The following is an 18,324-nucleotide window of genomic DNA, read 5'->3' as shown; positions in this document are numbered from 1 at the left end:
TCAGAGTTACATACAGAAAGAAGGAGAGAGAGAGAGAGAGAGAGAGAGAGAGAGAGAGGTATTCCATCTGTTGGTTCACTCCCCAAATGGCTGCAATGGCCAGAGCTGTGCCGATCTGAAGCCAGGAGCCAGGAGCTTCTCCTGAGTCTCCCACTCGGGTGCAAGTGCCCAAGGACTTGGACCATCTTTCACTGCTCTCCCAGGCCATAGCAGAGAGCTGGATCAGAAGTGGAGAAGGCAGGACTCAAACCAGCACCTATAAGGGATGCCAGCACTGCAGATGGCGGCTTTACCTGCTACGCAACAGCGCTGGCCCCTCTTGTTCCAAATTGACTAGCAGTGGATCTAAGCCTAAATTATTGACATTGAATTTCTATTATGGTCAACTTTTTTTTGCTAAGGATTTACAGGTGAATCCTACTAGCACTTGCTTAGGAGCAAGGGGCTTTGCTGGCTCAGGTAAATGACTGTGTCATGGGTGGAACTGGGCTTTGTATCTGGAATCAAAGGCTGGGCTGCTTTAAGTGTTGGTCTGGCCAGTACATACTCATTAGGGGTAAATGTGTCCCTAATCCTGCAGCATGCTCAGTTATGGAGGTGGCGCCACGACGTTCACACTCTGGCCTTGGCCTCCCCTTTCTTTGCAGGGGAAGAAGATGTCCTAGCTCCAACCATTAATTATGGGAGAACAGGCTGGGCATTGTTCTTAGCCCACAATTCTTCCTTTCAGGATCCCAGAGAAGATTGTCTTTTCTGTCCCTCCCTTGTGCTTGGGAGCAGATACGTGATTGTCCAGTATTTCCCAGGACTGGGTGGAAAAGTCTGCCTAACTCTGGGGTCTCTTATTACTCATTTCCAACATTTGCCCACAAATAGAATCAACACTCTTTAGGGGCACTGTTTTCAGTAATAAAGGTGATATTTTGGCTCCCATAGGTCTGATCTTGTCTCTCGGGTGGTTTTGAAATGGAGTAGAAAAAGAGGTGGTGTTGCCTAGGCCTGCTTCAGTCCCATTGTTTGTCTTTGCTTCAGCAGTTGTTTCTTGTGTGGTCATTAAATGTATCAGGTGCAGAGAGAAAGAAGAGATAGTGCCTGCACACAAAGGGCAGGGCTCCTCAATATGAGGAGTCTTCAAAAGGTTCCTAGAAAATGCATCTTAGTTCCATTTCCACGAACTTTTTGAAGTCCCCTTGCATTTGGTGAGTGAAAGAAAGAGTGAACAAGAACACACTCGTGAACATGCGGAGGACGTTCATCCAGATCTCTCTCCACGACCCAGGGGCTCTGTCTTCCAGCTGCCAGGAGTTTTGGCTGCTGGTGGCTCTCAGTTGGGTCTGTAGGAATTGCCCTTGGTGGAAAAAAGCAGCCTCACTTGAGATTTTGCCCCCCTTTTCCCCGAGGGCAGCTATGTGAGGCATAAAAGCTTGGTCCATGTGTGTGAAAGTGGGATGACTCTGAATGGCCATCTTAGTTCAGGGCTCTCCATGGGACCATGCTGAAGCTCTAAGGTGACTGTATCACCGTTCAGCTTCTCTGCCCAGGCCTACGCCCTTTACTCCTTAGGCTGTTGATCCTGAGAGCACCACCTTGAAATCCCCAGTCTGACTACTCCCATGTCCAACTTTGTTGCCAGGAACCTGAGAAAGACATGGTAAAACCACAGTATGGTGATAGAGGAGGGGTTGCTAAGTCCATCTTGGCCTTTGGAGAAGTGGAGGTGGTACTGTGGGTGGAGGACAAGGGAAGCCTGGACAAAGCGTGGCAGGGGGCTTGACAGACAAGAAAGGGAAGGATGCTGTTTGGAAGGAGGGGCAGCTGGAGTGATATGACAGGAACTCATGCCCATGCCCGTTGCAGAGAGAAGGTGCTTCCCCCTTGCTGTTGTACTCAGTGTAGCCTTTCCAAGGAAGAAGCCCAGCCGGGGAGTCAGGGGACAGATGCAGTAGTATCAGGACTTACTCATAGCAATGAGGGAAGAACAACTGCGGGGTCAGGGATTTGAGGGCATTGGAGGGGGAAGCGTGGACTGGGAGTGGGGATTCCTGGGTGGAAAAGAACAGAGGCGGCAGATCGTCATGACCGACTCTGGAGGGCTGACTGCACCCGACTGACTTCGATAGGGTTTGCCTGCATTCCTGGGGTTCCCTGATGTAATGCCTGGGCATGCACAGGACGCAGGGAGCAAAGAGGAAGCCAGAATCCTGCTGTGGCCACGCAGGGCTGGCCAAGATGAGCATCTGCTCCTTCCCTGGCAGGTGCCAAGCCAGAGAGACGAAGCCAGCAAAGGGCAAGCTGCTGAGAGGGCAAGAGACAGGGAGAGCAAGGGCTGAAGAGGTGGCACGAGGTAGGGGTCAGGCTGACACGAAAGCCTCTGACTTTGTTTTCTTGGTTTTTCATATAAAACATTTATCACTCCCCATCAAGAGCAACACACACACACACACACACAGCAAAGAGCTTTAGCTCTCTAGGGACTAACTACTTCTTGCTTCTACTTAATATAAGATTTGTGAATCCAAATGAAGTAAGGCTGCATATATTTTTTTGATAGGCAGAGTTAGACAGTGAGAGAGAGAGAGAGAGACAAAGAGAAAGGTCTTCCTTTTCCATTGGTTCACCCCTAAATGACCACTACAGCTGGAGTGCTGTGCCAATCCGAAGCCAGGAGCCAGGTGCTTCCTCCTGGTCTCCCATGTGGGTGCAGGGCTCAAGCACTTGGGCCATCCTCCACTGCCTTCCCAGGCCACAGCAGAGGGCTGGACTGGAAGAGGAGCAACTGGGACAGAATCCGGCACCCCAACTGGGACTAGAACCCTGAGTGCCGGCGCCGCAGGCAGAGGATTAGCCAAGTGAGCCATGGCGCTGGCCCAAGACTGCATATTTGATATAAGCTGGGAGCTGTGCTCAGCAACCTGGCTTCATTTGATAGTGGGTATAATCAAGGAAGAAGCAGTTCCTAAAATAATTCTCTTTAATGGGAATGGGATAAACATATACCATATACCATTTGGTTGACTGTCCTTACCTTGTTGTGGATGTTAGGTAGCTTGGCTCTGTAACAGCTAGGACCTGTTCATTCTATGAATTTATGAAATATAATACAGTACAATAATCTTCTGGTGGGCGTTGGGGATTGGTTCCAGAACCTCCTGTTGGATACCAAAATCCAGAAGTGCTCAAGTCGCTTCCATAAAACGGGGTAGTGTTTACATATAATCTGTATACACCCCTGTGTATACTTGAAACCATCTGGAGATTAATTATGATCCCTAATACAATGTCAGTGCCATGAAAATAGGTTTACCTTGCACTTTTTAGGGACAATCTGGATGTGTTCAGTGTTGATGCAGTTTTATTTTTTTTTTAATATTTGAAACTCATGTTTGGCTGGATCTGCTGATGAGGGCCCACGAGTCAAGTGGGCTCACTGTCCTTTTGGTTTGGAGGTGACTGAGGCCACCAGTGTCAGGGTGTGGAGATTCATGTCCTTGGTGCAATGCGAAGTGAGACGAGACTTGTGAGCTTGCCAGACTCGAAGTCCTGCACAGAAAGACACACAGGACTTGCCAAAGGCAATCCCTGCCTCCTGAGCTTCTGTTGCTCCGGGCCTAGTAACAATCCCACCCTCATGGGAAGGTTCTAGCGAGGCTTCCGAATCAACCACAAAGTACGTCCAACTCAGTCTTCACTCCCAGTCTGTATTGGGTAGTGCAAATGTGTTTTTTTTCTGTATTCCCTGGCTTTAGGTCATTTGGCAACTTTGTCACTGTCTGTTTAAGCCATCCTGTTAGCCATTAGTCAGACTATTTCATTAACCAGAAGAAAACTAGTTCTTCTTTAACCAAGTAGACTAAACATTTACTTTAGTCTCATATATGTGTTTTTCTCATGTACTGTTTGGTAATGTTATTTAAAAAGTTGCTCAACTTAAGGGTTTAGCCTTTTATTTGGTGATGAGGTTTGCTTTCACTACACATAAGGACCACAGATTTTGGACTGTTAGCTTTTAATACACAAGGACAAAATTCTGTTCTTGGGCATTGTGAAGATTTGGTAAAAATATAAAGATTAGAAAAATTTTAGACTTTAACTTTCAGGAGAATTTGACCTTTGAACATGTATTTTTTTCTCTAAGATTTTGATAATGGGGCATCTCCAAGTTGCAATCATTCTGTTTATAAATGTCTTTTTGTAGTTCATTAAATGCTGTCATTTAATCTCATTGCTGAATCTTGGATATACTCCAGTGCCCAATGGGGCTGCACACAATGTGACATGGCAAATATAATACAGAGTGGATTTTCAGTGTTGGGTTGGACTCATTCTCATGTTGATTGCATTTTGGTTCTGTTCTTAGTGCTTTTCAGAGTCTTCCAGAAACAATGTCTTACAGACCCATCAGTGGTCCCAGGAATAACATTTGGTAGTGGGGGGTGCAGTTCCATATCCTAGTGACCTTCTGAGAGGACCATGGACTTAGCAATGAAGTTGATTGAGCTAAGAACAAAAAGCTAAACCATGTTAGGGGAGATCATTTCTTAAAGTTCCTAAATTTCTTTTTGTGTTAAAGAAACTTAATTTTCATTGAAGCCTCTCGCCACTCCAGAAGAAGTAGAGCGACATCTGGTTGGGAGCCATGAGAAGAGAAAACTGGGCACATTTGGATCCTAACCGCCCTGCCTCCTGTAGGGAATGAGCTGCGCTTGGAGAGTGCGGTTTTCCTGGATTCTCCAGGGGAAGGCTTGCCGCATTCACCCCAGCTGCCTGCATCAGGCTGGCTGCTTGCGCTTGGTTTACTTGGTTCACCAGATTTTGTTGTAACCCAGACAAATGGAGATGCAAACAAAGACTTCTGGGAGCAAACTGTAGGCTGCCACTCACTGTATCTCAGGAGATCCCAAAGGGGCATCTGGCACTCAGATCCATTTGGCTCCCACAGGCAACAATGTCCTCTTATCTTTCTCATAACAGAGGCGATATTTTGAACTCACCCTAGGAACACCTATTTTTCCAATTTGTACTTTAAATGTGGGAAGATGGAGCTATTTATGTTCCCTTCAAGACCTCAACAATGATAAAGGAAATCTGTGGGCAGCTGGAATAAAAATTGAAGCTGCAGCTAAGCATGCTATTTTTTTTATTATATAAAGATTTATATTTATTCAAAAGGCAGAGTTATAGTGAGACAGAGCGGGAGGTTCACTGCTGGTTCACTCCCCAAATGGTTGCCAGCCCAGAGCTGGGCTGATCCTAAGCCAGGAGCCAGGAGCTTCTTCCGGGTCTCCCACTTGGGCGCAGGGGTCCAAGGACTTGGGCCATCTTCTACTGCTTTCTAAGGCCATAGCAGAGAGCTGGATCAGAAGAGGAGCAGCCAGGACTTGAGCCAGTGCCTATGTGGGATGCCAGCACTGCGGGCAATGGCTTTACCCATGATGCCAGAGTGCCTGTCCCAAGTATGCTATTTTTGAGTGTGGAGTACTATTAGAAGAGTGGAGACCAATTCAGCCGACCTTACATCCTTCATAGCTCAGCCTAGTGCCAGGTTCCAGTAACCCCTGATGCACTCCTCCCCGGATTTACTGTGAGGTGCTCCTCCTCCATGTCTTTTTTTTTTTTTTTTTTTGACAGGAGAGTGGACAGTGAGAGAGAGAGACAGAGCGAAAAGTCTTCCTTTGCTGTTGGTTCACCCTCCAATGGCCGCCGCAGCCAGCGCACCACGCTGATCTGAAGGCATGAGCCAGGTGCTTTTCCTGGTCTCCCATGGGGTGCAGGGCCCAAGCACTTGGGCCATCCTCCACTGCACTCCCTGGCCACAGCAGAGAGCTGGCCTGCAAGAGGGGCAACCGGGACAGAATCTGGTGCCCTGACCGGGACTAGAACCCGGTGTGCCGGTGCTGCAAGGCAGAAGATTAGCCTAGTGAGCCACGGCGCCGGCCCCTCCATGTCTCTTTATAACCATGGCTGCCTCTCTCATAGAGTACTCATCACAACATACTAAAATTCCCCATCTACATGATTGCCCCTGGGTCAGTTTGGGTCCTCCAAGAAGCAGACACAGAGCTAGAATCAGAAGCACAGGAGACTTAATTGGGGGAATGCCTGTGAAGAGTAAAGGGAGAGGAAGGAGCAGTAGTGGAAGAGAACCTTCAGACCTAAATGCTGGTCTGGCACCTGTGAAGAGAGAGAGAGAGAGAGAGAGAGAGAGAGAGAGAGAGAGAGAGAGGAGAATGTCGCTCCCCCTCTTCGTGGAGGAACGACACAGGACCCTGCGCTGTTCTTTCGTCTGCTCGGCCCTCCCCGGGTTTGCTGCTGGTTCTTCCCGGGTTGGCTACTATCCCTTCCACCTCCGTGGAAGGGCAGTTCCCCCTGGCCACATTCCCCACTTCCGCAGGGGAGCGGCACACCGCCGGCCGGCTCTCTGGGGGCTGCACAGGTGTTCCTTCAGCTAGATGTTCCCCTTAGATGTTCCTGGTGCATGCCGTCTCTCTCCTCCTTTATAGTCCTCCTCCGCCAATCCTAACTCGGCTGCCCACACGCCGAGCACGCTGCTCTCCAATCAGGAGCAAGTCCTACAGTTCATTGGTTGAACTGGAGGCAGCTGTGCGGAAGCTGTTTACTTCTCTCCCAGCGCCATATTGTGGGAGAGCAGATGCACAGAATAAGTCTTAATTCCAGTAACTCAGTCCAGTCCGGGCTGCTCCCCACAGGAGAAAAAAGCCCAAGACTCTCACATAAGCTTGAGAATGTTTTAGCCAGGTCAATGGAGAGTTCCTGAGCCAAAGTCACTCAGAAAATCGCTATACTGGGCAAGAGTGGCCTTATTGGTTGGGAGTAGCCAGGGGACGCATGGCCTTGGCATTCATGGAAGTCGCAGCTGAGTGTGCCTGTTATGTTCCCTGCAGCAGGTTCTCTGGAAGGCTATGGAAGAGATGTGTTTCCATGGTCACCACAATCCCTCATGCAAACAGGAGGCTCTTTGTGGGTAGGGACTGAGCTGACAGATCTTTGCATCACCTTGGCTTGGACAGGAGGCAGGTTTGGCACACAGATGGCACTTGATAAATGTTATTTGAACATTTCCAGGAATCTGTTGCAAAGAGGTTTGAAGTTGGCTGAGTACTTTGAATTGACTTAGTAGGAAATTGAAAATTATTGAAGGTTTTAGAAGAAGATTAGAGCTGCATTTAAAGCAGATTGGATCTCAGTGGGACTCTCACTTTTGCAGCGTATAAGAGAAATGTGATTGGCAGCACACATAGAAAGGAAGACAACGATAGCAAAAGATTTTGGACGTAGCATCTTTAGGACTTGGAAACTTATTGGGACTTGGGGGAAAGCGTGGAGGCACAGATGACAATGTGGTTCTCAAGCTCAGAGTCTGGGTGCATGGGAAGAGAGGGGAAGAGGAGCGGGCATTCCTGGAGGATGTGCTAAGTGGGTGTTAGATCTGCTACGCTGAAAGTGCTTTTAAAATATCCAGGTGGAAGCTTCAAACTGACAGAATTGCCAGCCAGGAAGTTGCTAGAGAGGTTCAGACTGGAGATACACATTGAGCAAAAAGGTAATGAGATCAAGGCGAAAATAGACAATGGGGTTCAAAGATTAATTGAAATGGACCTGCTGGATTTTTTGCAGACAGCTGTTAGGCCATTTGTGCATTCTTTCATAGGTTTCAGTAACACGGAGTGCTACTTTTCTCTTTCCTTTGATTCTTTGGTGGCAGAGATTTCTCTCATCTGTCTCTTTTTTTCCTCCTAAATTGTTAGCTTCCCAAGACTCTTTTCACCTTTGATGCTCAGAGATCAAGCACAGTGATTTGCACGGTTTGTGAATTCCTGTAGCCTAGAGACCTTGCTTGTTTATCTCTGTCTAGTGTCTAAAATGGTACCTAGAAAATAGGACACACTCAGTATATGTAGAATTGTATTATTTAATTTGTAAAATGCTTTATAGTTTAGTAAGCTAGCTTTTGAAAGGTTTATGTATTTATTTGAAAAGCAGAGTTGATAGACAGAGAGAGTGAGAGAGAAAGAGATATTCCATGCTCTGGTTCACTGCCCAAAAAACCTGAAATACTGGGACTGGGCTTGGCCAAAGGCAGGAGCCTTTGGTCTCCCATATGGATGGCAGGGGCTCAAGTACTTGGGCCATCTTCTGCTGCTTTCCCAGGCACATTAGCAGGGCCTGGATCAGCAGCGGAGCATCTGGGACTTGAACTGGTGTTCCTACGAGATGCTAGTGCTGCAGATGATAGCTTAATCTACTGCACCACAATGCTGACTCCTGCATTGGTTCTTAAATCCTTTCATCAGGTAGTATATTGTACACTTTTTTCACCGATGAAGACGCGTGGTTCCCAATGATGGATTTTGTGTGTGTGTGTGTGTGTGTGTGTATTTTGCTCTGTCCTTATTGCCTAGACCAGTGCTTATATAAATGAAAAATCCAAGGTCAGTGAGCCAGAGACCCGAGGAGCCAGCAGAGGAACCCAGGCAGTCTGATTTCAAGGCTCTTGCCCTGAGCCACTGCATTGTCGTGTGACCTCTGGCCTCCATGTGGCACTTGCTAACCCTGAGGGAGCCTGTTTGTCAGCCTTGCTGCCCTCCCTCCCCTATACTATGAACACCTTGAGAGGCGGATGGTGCCCCGATTCCTCTTGTACTTCTCTCTTTCTCCAAAGCTGAGTAAACAGTAGGTGTGAATTACATGTTAATTGGTTGCTTGGCTGCAGAACTGTTCTCCTACCCCAGGGAAAGTAGGGAAAGGGCCCCAGGTTTTGGCAGCTGGTTTCAACACTGGGAGAAGTTCCATCTCTCCACGGGCCGCCTTCAGGAGACTGGGCCAGTGCACTTTCGCTGCTCCACTAGGGGGACCCAAACTCACACAGAAAATTCTCTCCAGCCCTCAGTTAATGGGATTCCCACTGCAGCCCTCAGGTGGAGTCACTTGGCACTGGCCTGGTCCAACCTCTGCCGGTGTACCTAGGAGCCCCTCTCTGCTCTGGCTCTGCTTTCGCTTTGACTGCTGGCAGCCTGTACAATGAGGGCGTCTGGAGTGAATTCCATTCTTGTGGGGCCAGGACTGCTCAGTTCTTGGGATCCCTGCCGCTTCTGCTGGTGCTGACATATGGATTTGTCTTAGGAGCAGAGAAGATGGATTTTGAAGGGCTGCCAGCGTTGATGAGGCTGCTCTGGTTTCATATGGAAGCCCTGAAATCAAATCTAGTAAAGGAAGGGTATTTAATCTGTCCCAGCTCTTTCTCCCTCTCAAAACTCAGGGGGCCTTCACCACTCTGCTATTTCAGTGGGAGGCCATTCAAAGTTTAGTGCTTCCCTTCCTATAGCAAAGGGCTTGGGACTTGGTTCTTGCAGGGTAACCTGACTTGCTGAGACTCCAAGGATCTATTTTGACAACCAGCCTTACATGAATGGACGTATTTGTGCAATATTGGACAGTTTTATTGTTTGATTGTGTTTTAACGGTGCTGTGGATCACTTTTTCTTACTTGCAACAGCTTGTAACTTGCTGCAAACATTCATGAAAATTCTCAGTTATATATTCTCCATGATAAAATCTGAGCAAAGTCATTTCTTCTTTTCTATCGTTTCCAATTAAATAAAAACATGATTTGATTTTTGTTGTAGAGATTTGATTTGTATTAAGATCTGATATTTTCCTTAAGGAAGAATCATATAGATGTTTTTAATGAAAACATTGTATTCTGGGTTATTGGTCTGTTTTCTATTGTTAATAACAGAAAACCACAGAGTGGGTGAGTTATAGACAAAGGAGGCTCGTTTGGCTCATACTTCTGGCCCAAGGGTGAGGGACTGCATCTGGTTATGGTCTCTTTGCTGGCAGAGTCTAGATGTGGTTAGAGTGATCACATGGCAAGAGAGCAGACCTACCCTTGAGATAACCCATTAACCTACTAATCAATTTATCTGTTAATCATTTGAATGGGCTAATCTATTCGTGAAGGAAAGAACCCAATTACCTTTTGAAGGTCTTACCGGATCCCACCTCTTAATATCTCATTTTTCAAAAGGGACAAACTCTATTAAAGCTGTAGTAAGGGGTTTGAAAAGGTTTTAGAAATACTGGGATAGACCCCAAATGGTGCTGGCAAAGGAGTTTCCATGATATCCGCCCATTAAAGATGAGGCACAGGAGATTGGTTGACATTAAAGCCAGGCAGGGCCAAATCATTTCATAGAATTCAACTCTAGAGGCGTCCACTGAGATTTTCTCATTTAATGACAGAATTTGACAGATGAGCCAACGGTAGTCCAGAGGGGTAATGACGTCTGGTCACAAAGCTGGGTAGGTGCAAAGCCCTATGGGTATCGAATCGTCACTTTTCATTAACTCACAGATTTTTTTGGTGTGAACCGAGGGCATCTGTTTTGTTTTCCTTCCTCTGCAACACTACCTGACCTTACATCTTATTTGACACTTCCTACATCAACCAGGATTCTGGGTGAGGCTGGCTCACCCAAGTGTTAAGAGGACATTTTTGGAGAGATGCAGGTAGGTCACACAATTTCAGCACCAGACCTGTCCAGGGAGCAGGAATGAAAAGATAGTCTCTTCAGGGGTCTGGCTTTGCTTGGTGTTGGCTTTGACTGCCTTCAGTTTGTGGGTTATTCTGATCAAGATCTGCTCTTCAGGGTGAGGGTGTTTGGCCCAGCCTTGGAGTGCATGCACACTCCTTGGCCAAGAAACTATTGAGGCACCTTTTGTGAAGGACTCACAAAGCTGTATCCAAAACAAAACCTGGGTGCTGTCGATAAAAGAAAGGGAAATCATGAAGAGATATTCCCTACATTCCCTGTGAGGTGGGATGCAAATGAAATGATCACTTCCATTTGTAAGTGAGAAAGCTGAGGCTCAGAGAAGTGAAGTGACTTATCCTAGGTCACACCACTATTTAAGGGTGCTTGGAAGAATTTATGGAAATGCACATTATCTTTGAATTCAATTGTCTGTGAACTTTCTGGGGGCACCCTTATATGTAGCAGAGTATGGTTAGGTCTCCAGTTCCTGCTCTTTCTAAAAAAGGGTTTCAAATTAAGTTTGTATTCAAAATAATCCCCGTCCTTTCTTACTGCTGGCATTGCCCTCTTACTTACCTCTCCTCTGTAACAGCTCCCTCACCTCATCACCTGGCATCTCTGGACCTTGAAACTTAAGGCTTTACTCCATTCCATGATCCTGAAATTTCCACATAGAAATGTAGTCAACTGAGGAATACTTTGTACTATATATTGTATGAAAAGGCACTCCAGGTTGGCCTTTTGGATCCTCTCCCACTTCTGCTGCCTTGATTGACTTGTGAATCTGGGCCTGTAGGAGAGAAGATCAGGAGACCAAGGAAGTTACCTATGTAGGTTTCTTTGAGATGAGGTTTGCCTACAACTAGGGTCTGGCCATGGAATCACAGCACCATTGTGATATCTTATAAGTGGATGAACCCTTAGGGATAATGTCTCAAAAACATATACTCTCTGTTGTCTGTAGGAAAATGCCTGTATTCCCTTGCCTCACTCTAGACATGCCACTTACTGATGCTTATAGTATAGGGTAGTTCTGAAAGGCATTTGAATCTGAGCACATTGGGGAAGAATTTCATTCTCTACTAGTGGTGTCTGCTAAAGCCATCGAGTGAAGAGGAATGGCATGTCTGCTTTGGGTTTGATGGTTCAGTCGAAACCCTCCATGGTCTTCTCCCAACCCACTGTTCCTGCTTCATCTTCCCTATCCCCACCCTCCCGATTCTGCTTTTTGTAACCTCCTATGGAAATTGTATCCTATGTAAGTATACCTAGTCTTAACATCTTGTGGTTTCCATTGGGTAGAATATTCTATCGCTTTGCTTTCAGTCTATGTATAGTTTGTAGGCAAACAGTCTCTTGTAGGGAACAAGGGGAAGGGTGGAGTGGATGGAGAGGTGCTAATCCAAGGATATATATTTACAATTAGAAAGGAAGAATATAAAATGTGTCAAGAATACATAAAAATATAGACAGGAAGCAGGTAAGTCATTGCCTGGCGTCAGGGCATGGTGGAAGAGAGAGGACAGGTGAGGATGGGAAGAAATGATGACTGACTATTAGTGGAAATGAACTTTCATCTTTTATGTGATCAAAATACTCTAAAATTGACTGTGGTGATTGTTACATAACTTTTTTTTTTGACAGGCAGAGTGGACAGTGAGAGAGAGAGACAGAGAGAAAGGTCTTCCTTTGCTGTTGGTTCACCCTCCAATGGTCACTGTGGCCGGCACGCTGCAACCGGCACACTGTGCTGATCCGAAGGCAGGAGCCAGGTGCTTCTCCTGGTCTCCCATGGGGTGCAGGGCCCAAGCACTTGGGCCATCCTCCACTGCACTCCCTGGCCACAGCAGAGAGCTGGCCTGGAAGAGGGGCCACCGGGACAGAATCCAGCATCCTGACCGGTGTGCCAGCGCCGCAAGGCGGAGGATTAGCCTAGTGAGCCGCAGCGCTGGCCTTGTTACATAACTTCTAACATTTTAGGTGAATTGTCTCCATGAAGTTATTTAAAAATGGAAATTAATCAAATTGTTTCTTCAAATGAAATTGCAAACAGAAGCCAAATGTCTGATATAGTTGAAAGCCAAGTTACTCTAGAGATGAAATGGGGGCGCCATTTGAGGCCACTGTGGCCCTGAGGCTCTACCTTCATATCTGTGGAGACAGTGTTCCAGCCCCAGTCCACTGGCTGCACTGCCTGGGACCTGCTCTACTTTTCCCTGCCTTCCTGTTCACTTAACCTGGAGTGATGACCTGCTTGCTTGGCAAGATCCCAGGCTGACCTCTCCCTAAGCCTTCCCCAATCCCCTCTAGCTGAACCCAGTCTCTGACAGCCATAACACTTTTCTTCAGCTTCTCTCATGGCCTTTGGAGTCACTCATTTGAGTATAATCTGCCCTGATGTGCTATAGACAACTTTGGGTAGGTCCACGTATGATGAGCAAACTGAGATCTGTGCAGTCACCTCTGATGAGAAAGGGAGTACTTTCCATGTATGGACGTTGTCCATTTTGCTTTATATATTTTTCAAACTCACTGTAGTTTTTTACCTGTAACAACCCCTAACCTACAAAATTTTCTTCTTTTGTAAAATTGGGGTAGCAATTTGCACTTCAGAGTTTCTGAGATGAGTTAATTTATGCAAAGTACTTATAGTAGCACAGCGTATGTGCTCAGTAAACATAAGCTATTATTGCTGTTGTCATTAACATGAACGGAACACCATCAAGATAACAATACTTTGACTTCATGCCCAGGCTCCTGCTGGAGGGGAGGCAGGCACTTCATTTTCATAGGGATGCAGAAAGAGGTGACCCTTTTGACTCCTGGCTTGGCTGCTGGGTGTATGAAGTGAGAAGTAATCATGACACTTTTCACAATCTGAGAATATTCACATTTGTTGCACCTGCTTGGAGGAGCTTGAATTCAACCAGCATATTGTGTGTTTCCCAATCCCAGCCTGGGGAAGAGTCTGGCTTTAAAAATCCTGCACAGGCTTCCTTCCAAGGCTCGGTGACTTCATTCAGGAACTGGCCCCTCTGGGAGCTGAGTGAGATGAGTTCTGCTCAGACAAGAGAAAGCTGTGTCAGCTGCAGCTGTTTTCTCAGGCTGGGTTTTCCTGGGGTGCCCATCCTGGCCTGTTCCCCGAATATGCATTCAAACTCAAGTAGCAAAAGAGCATCTTTTGTCTAACACTAAGAGCCATTCGAGAACCCTCTCCTTTGAGGGGACATGTTGAGATACCAGGTTCTGGCCTGGAGCCCATCAGTGAATTTGCAGCCTGATCTGCTGCAAATAAAGCATCCACATGGCTGGGAAGGGCTTTGGCTGGTTCTTAGATGCTAACTTTTTGGGACACTTTGTGTGTCCTTTGTCCTGTATGTTGGTCCTCCCAAGTGCTGAATGATTGCATTCCTATATTTATCATTTTCTATCTTACCTTTGAGTCTCTACCTAGAAAAATTGCCCCATTTCCTTCTCTCATGCTTCATTCCAGCCCTTTAGACTTCAGCTTATACACTGTTCTCCCTGTAAGTCTTTCAGCCGTTGGAGGCTTTTCAATACTCTCTTCCTTCAGTGTAATGTATCTGCCTCCTCCAGGAGGCTAATAACACTGGAGGATCACCGCCTGTTTCCTTGTATACCTCTTTTCCTGCTGGGGAGTTACCCAAAAGCTCACAGGATTGGCATTGTTTTGTTTTAGGTTGATATCCTGGGGCCTGGCTGGGGACTTGCTAAAAAATGTACAAATACAATGCATGAAAAAAATAAACCGTAAACAAGTAAAAGAATCAAGAATAAATATTTACATTTATCTCATTTTTAATGATCTTGCCCCAGAATGAGAGAGTGAAGAGTGATGCAGAAGAACAAATATTAAATTTCATTCCACATCAGCACCTATTTTTTATACTGAAATCACTTTTGTGATGACAGGAGGGGTCATAGCCAAGTCTAGCTTGACTTCTCCTGTTTTGGAGGTACCTAAGCTTCTTGGGCAGAATTCGAGAATGGCTGTCCCTAAAAAGATAGAGCTGTTTTGAAAAGAGCTGAGCAGAGGGGACACACTCCAACTAAAGCCCCGCTTCCCTCATAGCTATGGCTAACAGCACTTGTGACACACGAAAGCTGGACTGGCTGCTCTGCTAACTGCTTTATGTGGATCTTTCATCCTCAGATTCATCTGATGTGGTGTGCACTGTCATCATTTCCATCTTAGAGAGGAGGAAAGAGATGTTATGTAGCCTTCTGGGCTTCCATGACTGCTGTGTGGAGTTGAGTTCCATTTCTGGATGCCCCAAGAACTTCTGCCATCCACCGAGTGAGGCTGTGGGTGGCTGCTGTGCTAAAGCCTCCACGGGGTCATTAGCTCATCCCGTCCTCCCCATGCCTGCTCTAAGGTAGGGACCCTCACTGCCCTGCTGTCACATTGGCACCAACTTCAGCTCTATCCATGCTTTCTTACCAGGCTACCTTTTGCCAACAAGGTGATCAAGGAGAAAATAATAAGCCCGTCTTTTGCATAGCTTTTGTAAAAGCTTTGTAAGAAGCCTTAAGAGAAGCATAGATTACTTGAGACCAAAGATGCTAATTAGGTTTGGCTGCCTCAGCAGGATAAAATAAATTGATTTAATCTACTTTTTAGGAAGCAGAAGGGAAAGTGGCTACTGAACGAACAATGAACAAAGGGACAGATCCTTGTTTCTTAGAAATTGTCTTTGACAATGCCTCTAGATGAACCCGGAGAGGAAATCTGGCACACACCCCAGAGCAGGATGAAGCTTGCAAATCCTTTCAGATATCGTAACTTAGGTACCTCTTCCATCTGCCTCATTTCTGTCTGTTGTTTGTAAGAAATGTAGTCCTCTGTTACCTTGGTTCTTATCACACAGGTCAGACTCCAAGATGATAACCTAAGAAGTGGGACTGCCTTTTCCAGTGGCAATTTACAGCCTCCTGATCAGACCCTCAAAAGCTGAGCGCTCTGTGCTAAGAGGTCTAATGAGAGGCACTTCTATCAGTATCTGCCTTTTGTCCTGTCTTCCTTCAAGGGGCTCTCTGTGGACCATGAGAACAGAAAGCTTTATCAACACAGTCAGAGAGGGAGAAATAAAAGGCAATGCTATTCTTTATAGTGAAGATGAGATTATGACAGCATAGCATTCCTTAAGGGTGTTCATTAATATTTTGGTTCTGTTCTTGGTCCATGATAGAATTGTAGGACTCCACTAAAGTTAGGTGTGGCCATTGACTTGCTGTGGTCAATTAAATAGGAGAGACAGTGGGATGCATCAGTTATGGAAGGAAAGGTCCAGAGCCAGTGTGCTTTCCACGCTCTCTCTTTGGCTGTACAATGATGGCCAATATTTGAGATAAGTGCTGAGCTTGGTTAATTTTTGTTTAAACTTGGCCAAGCTTAGGGTGCCTAGTTGTTTGGTTAAACACCAATCTGGACTTTGACATTATGGGATTTTTGGATGAGATTAACATTTACATCAGTGGACTTTGAGTAAAGCAGGTTATCCTCTAGGATGAAGGTGGGTCTCATCCAATCAGGGGAAGGTCTTAAAAGCAAAGACCGAGGTTTCCCAAAGAGGGAGGAGTTATTTCTAAGAGCACAGCATAGAAACCCCATCTTAGTGTCCAGCCTGCTACCCTGTAAATTTCAGACTCAGGATTATGACCTTGACTTCTCTGTTAATTTCTAGACTGCTGGCCTGCCACACTGATTTTGGTGAGCCAGTTCCTTAAAATAGACTTCTCTATGTGTGTGTATTTTATGGGCTCTGTTTTTTTTGTTCTGTTTCCTTGATGGATACACTGGGCGAGGCTAACTTATAATGGAAGTGTATCATGAGCAAGAAAGAACCCTCTGTTGCTGAAAGACACTGAGATTTTGGGGTTTATTATTGTAGCATAACCTCAACTATGCTTACTGATAAGGACATTATGCATAGTATGTTCCATTCATCTACTCGTCTATTTTTTTCCTTATACTTTTTCAGGAGCACAACTGTGTATCCATTGGACATTGTGATTCATCTTCCAAGAATTCCAGTCATACCAATAATGGTTTGAAATATCAAAACTGTATCTACACAATAGTAACTGGAAGGATCACAAGTTGGAAGGAAATTAACGTTGGTTTATGGCTTTCTCCTGAATCAGGTACTGAGTCAGGTAGTTGGCATACATTATCCCTTATTTCTAAAACCATTTTATAAGGGATATATTATATTATTTTTTACAGATGATAATACTAAGGCCAAGGACACAAGACTATTGAATATCAGAGATAAAATTTAGGGTCAAATTGTGTGTTTTAGAGCTTGTGGTAATTCCATAAATTAGGATTTTTTAGAAATGATTTGTTTATTTATATGAAAGTCAGTGTTACAAAGAGAGAGGAAGAGACAGAAAGAGAGAGATGCACACATAGAGAATCTTCCATCCGCTAGTTTACTCCCCAAATGGCCACAATGTCTGGGGCTGGGGTAAGCCCAAGCCATGATTCAGAAGCAGCTTCCGAATCTTCCATGTGGGTGTTGGGGCCCAATTACTTGGGCCATCTTCCACTATTTTCCCAGACACATTAGCAGGGAGCTGAATTGGAAGTGGAGCAGCCAGGTCTCGAACTGGTGCCTATATGGGATGCTAGCATTGCAGACGATGGCTTTATGTGCTATGCCACAATGCTGGTCCCAGTTAGCATTTTTAATAACAGAAGAAGACTGTATTGCATTGAATAGCTTATAGAATTGAAGGGAAGAACTGGAGAACTAGGTTCAATAATGAGGCCAGGGATCTAGGAATCAGAAATATTTCCATGGTCTCGTTGGGAGATACCTCTGGAATGAATGTGTCTTTATGGTGATTTATGTTTCTGTAAAATTTCTTATCAAGTTCAAAGCCTCAGGTTCAGCCTGTACCTTGAAACATGGGCTTACTACCTGGCACTTGCATTGATGGTTCCAGTAAGACTACCTACCACTGGGGATAGCTGAATCCTCAGAAGGAAATCAAAGGCTTTTGTTAGGAAAAAAGCATGTGTATGTGTGTGTGTGTGTGTGTGTGTGTGTGTGTGTGTAAGAGAGAGAGAGAGAGAGAGGTGAGTGATTCTATGACTTGGTTTGGTTGGAAGAGATCTAGTTTTCTGCCTATTGTCCTAACATAGTTATTAATAAAAGCCACTCTTATTCTTATAAATGTCTTGGTTGGAGGATAAATTATTGGGTTATTGCAATGGTTTGGATATAGTTTGTCTCCTCTGAAACTCATGTTGCCATTTAACATCTGCTGTAAGGTATTAAGAGAGTGCAGACTTAACTTGACTGTAGGGTGTAGAGGCAAAGCCTTTGGGAGGTGGTTAGGGTTAGTTAAGGTCACAAAGTGGATTCCCCATGCATGAGTCCTAGTGGCTTTATAAGAAGAGAGAGACAAAGATACACATACACACATGTGCACTCTCTGCTTGTCAAGTGATTCCCTGTGCTAGTTTGGGACCCTGCCTGCAAGGTCACCGCCAGATGCAGCCGCTTCACGTTGGGCCAAAGAAAGCTTCTTTTCTTGATAACTTACCCCGTTTCTGGTACTGCGGTATTAGCCACAGAAAATGAGTTAAGATAGCTACTGAAGAGCATCTCACCTACACAACCCTGTTGTTCAGCTGGATCCTGGAGTGGCTGAAATGGGCAATGGGCCAGGGATAGGGAGGCGTTATTATAGAGTGCTTTATCTTCAGATTTGTTTTTGGCTTAGTTCTTGGCAGTGC

The 18,324-nt window shown here is 45.6% G+C and overlaps 1 long non-coding RNA gene across 1 annotated transcript in view; it reads left to right on the top strand.

Moving 5' to 3' along the window:
• The window catches only part of LOC138849975 (uncharacterized), a 76,848-nt gene that overhangs the window by 16,825 nt on the left and 41,699 nt on the right, over window positions 1-18,324 (top strand). The window contains exons 2-3 of the long non-coding RNA XR_011389314.2: window positions 14,731-14,953; window positions 16,559-16,721. This is a non-coding gene — a long non-coding RNA (uncharacterized LOC138849975). The remainder of the gene's footprint in view (window positions 1-14,730; window positions 14,954-16,558; window positions 16,722-18,324) is intronic.

Source organism: Oryctolagus cuniculus, chromosome 6, assembly GCF_051225735.1.
Source record: "Oryctolagus cuniculus isolate XC-2025 breed Fujian yellow rabbit chromosome 6, ASM5122573v1, whole genome shotgun sequence".
Classification (NCBI taxonomy): domain Eukaryota; kingdom Metazoa; phylum Chordata; class Mammalia; order Lagomorpha; family Leporidae; genus Oryctolagus; species Oryctolagus cuniculus.
This window is presented reverse-complemented; position numbering and strand designations above follow the sequence as displayed.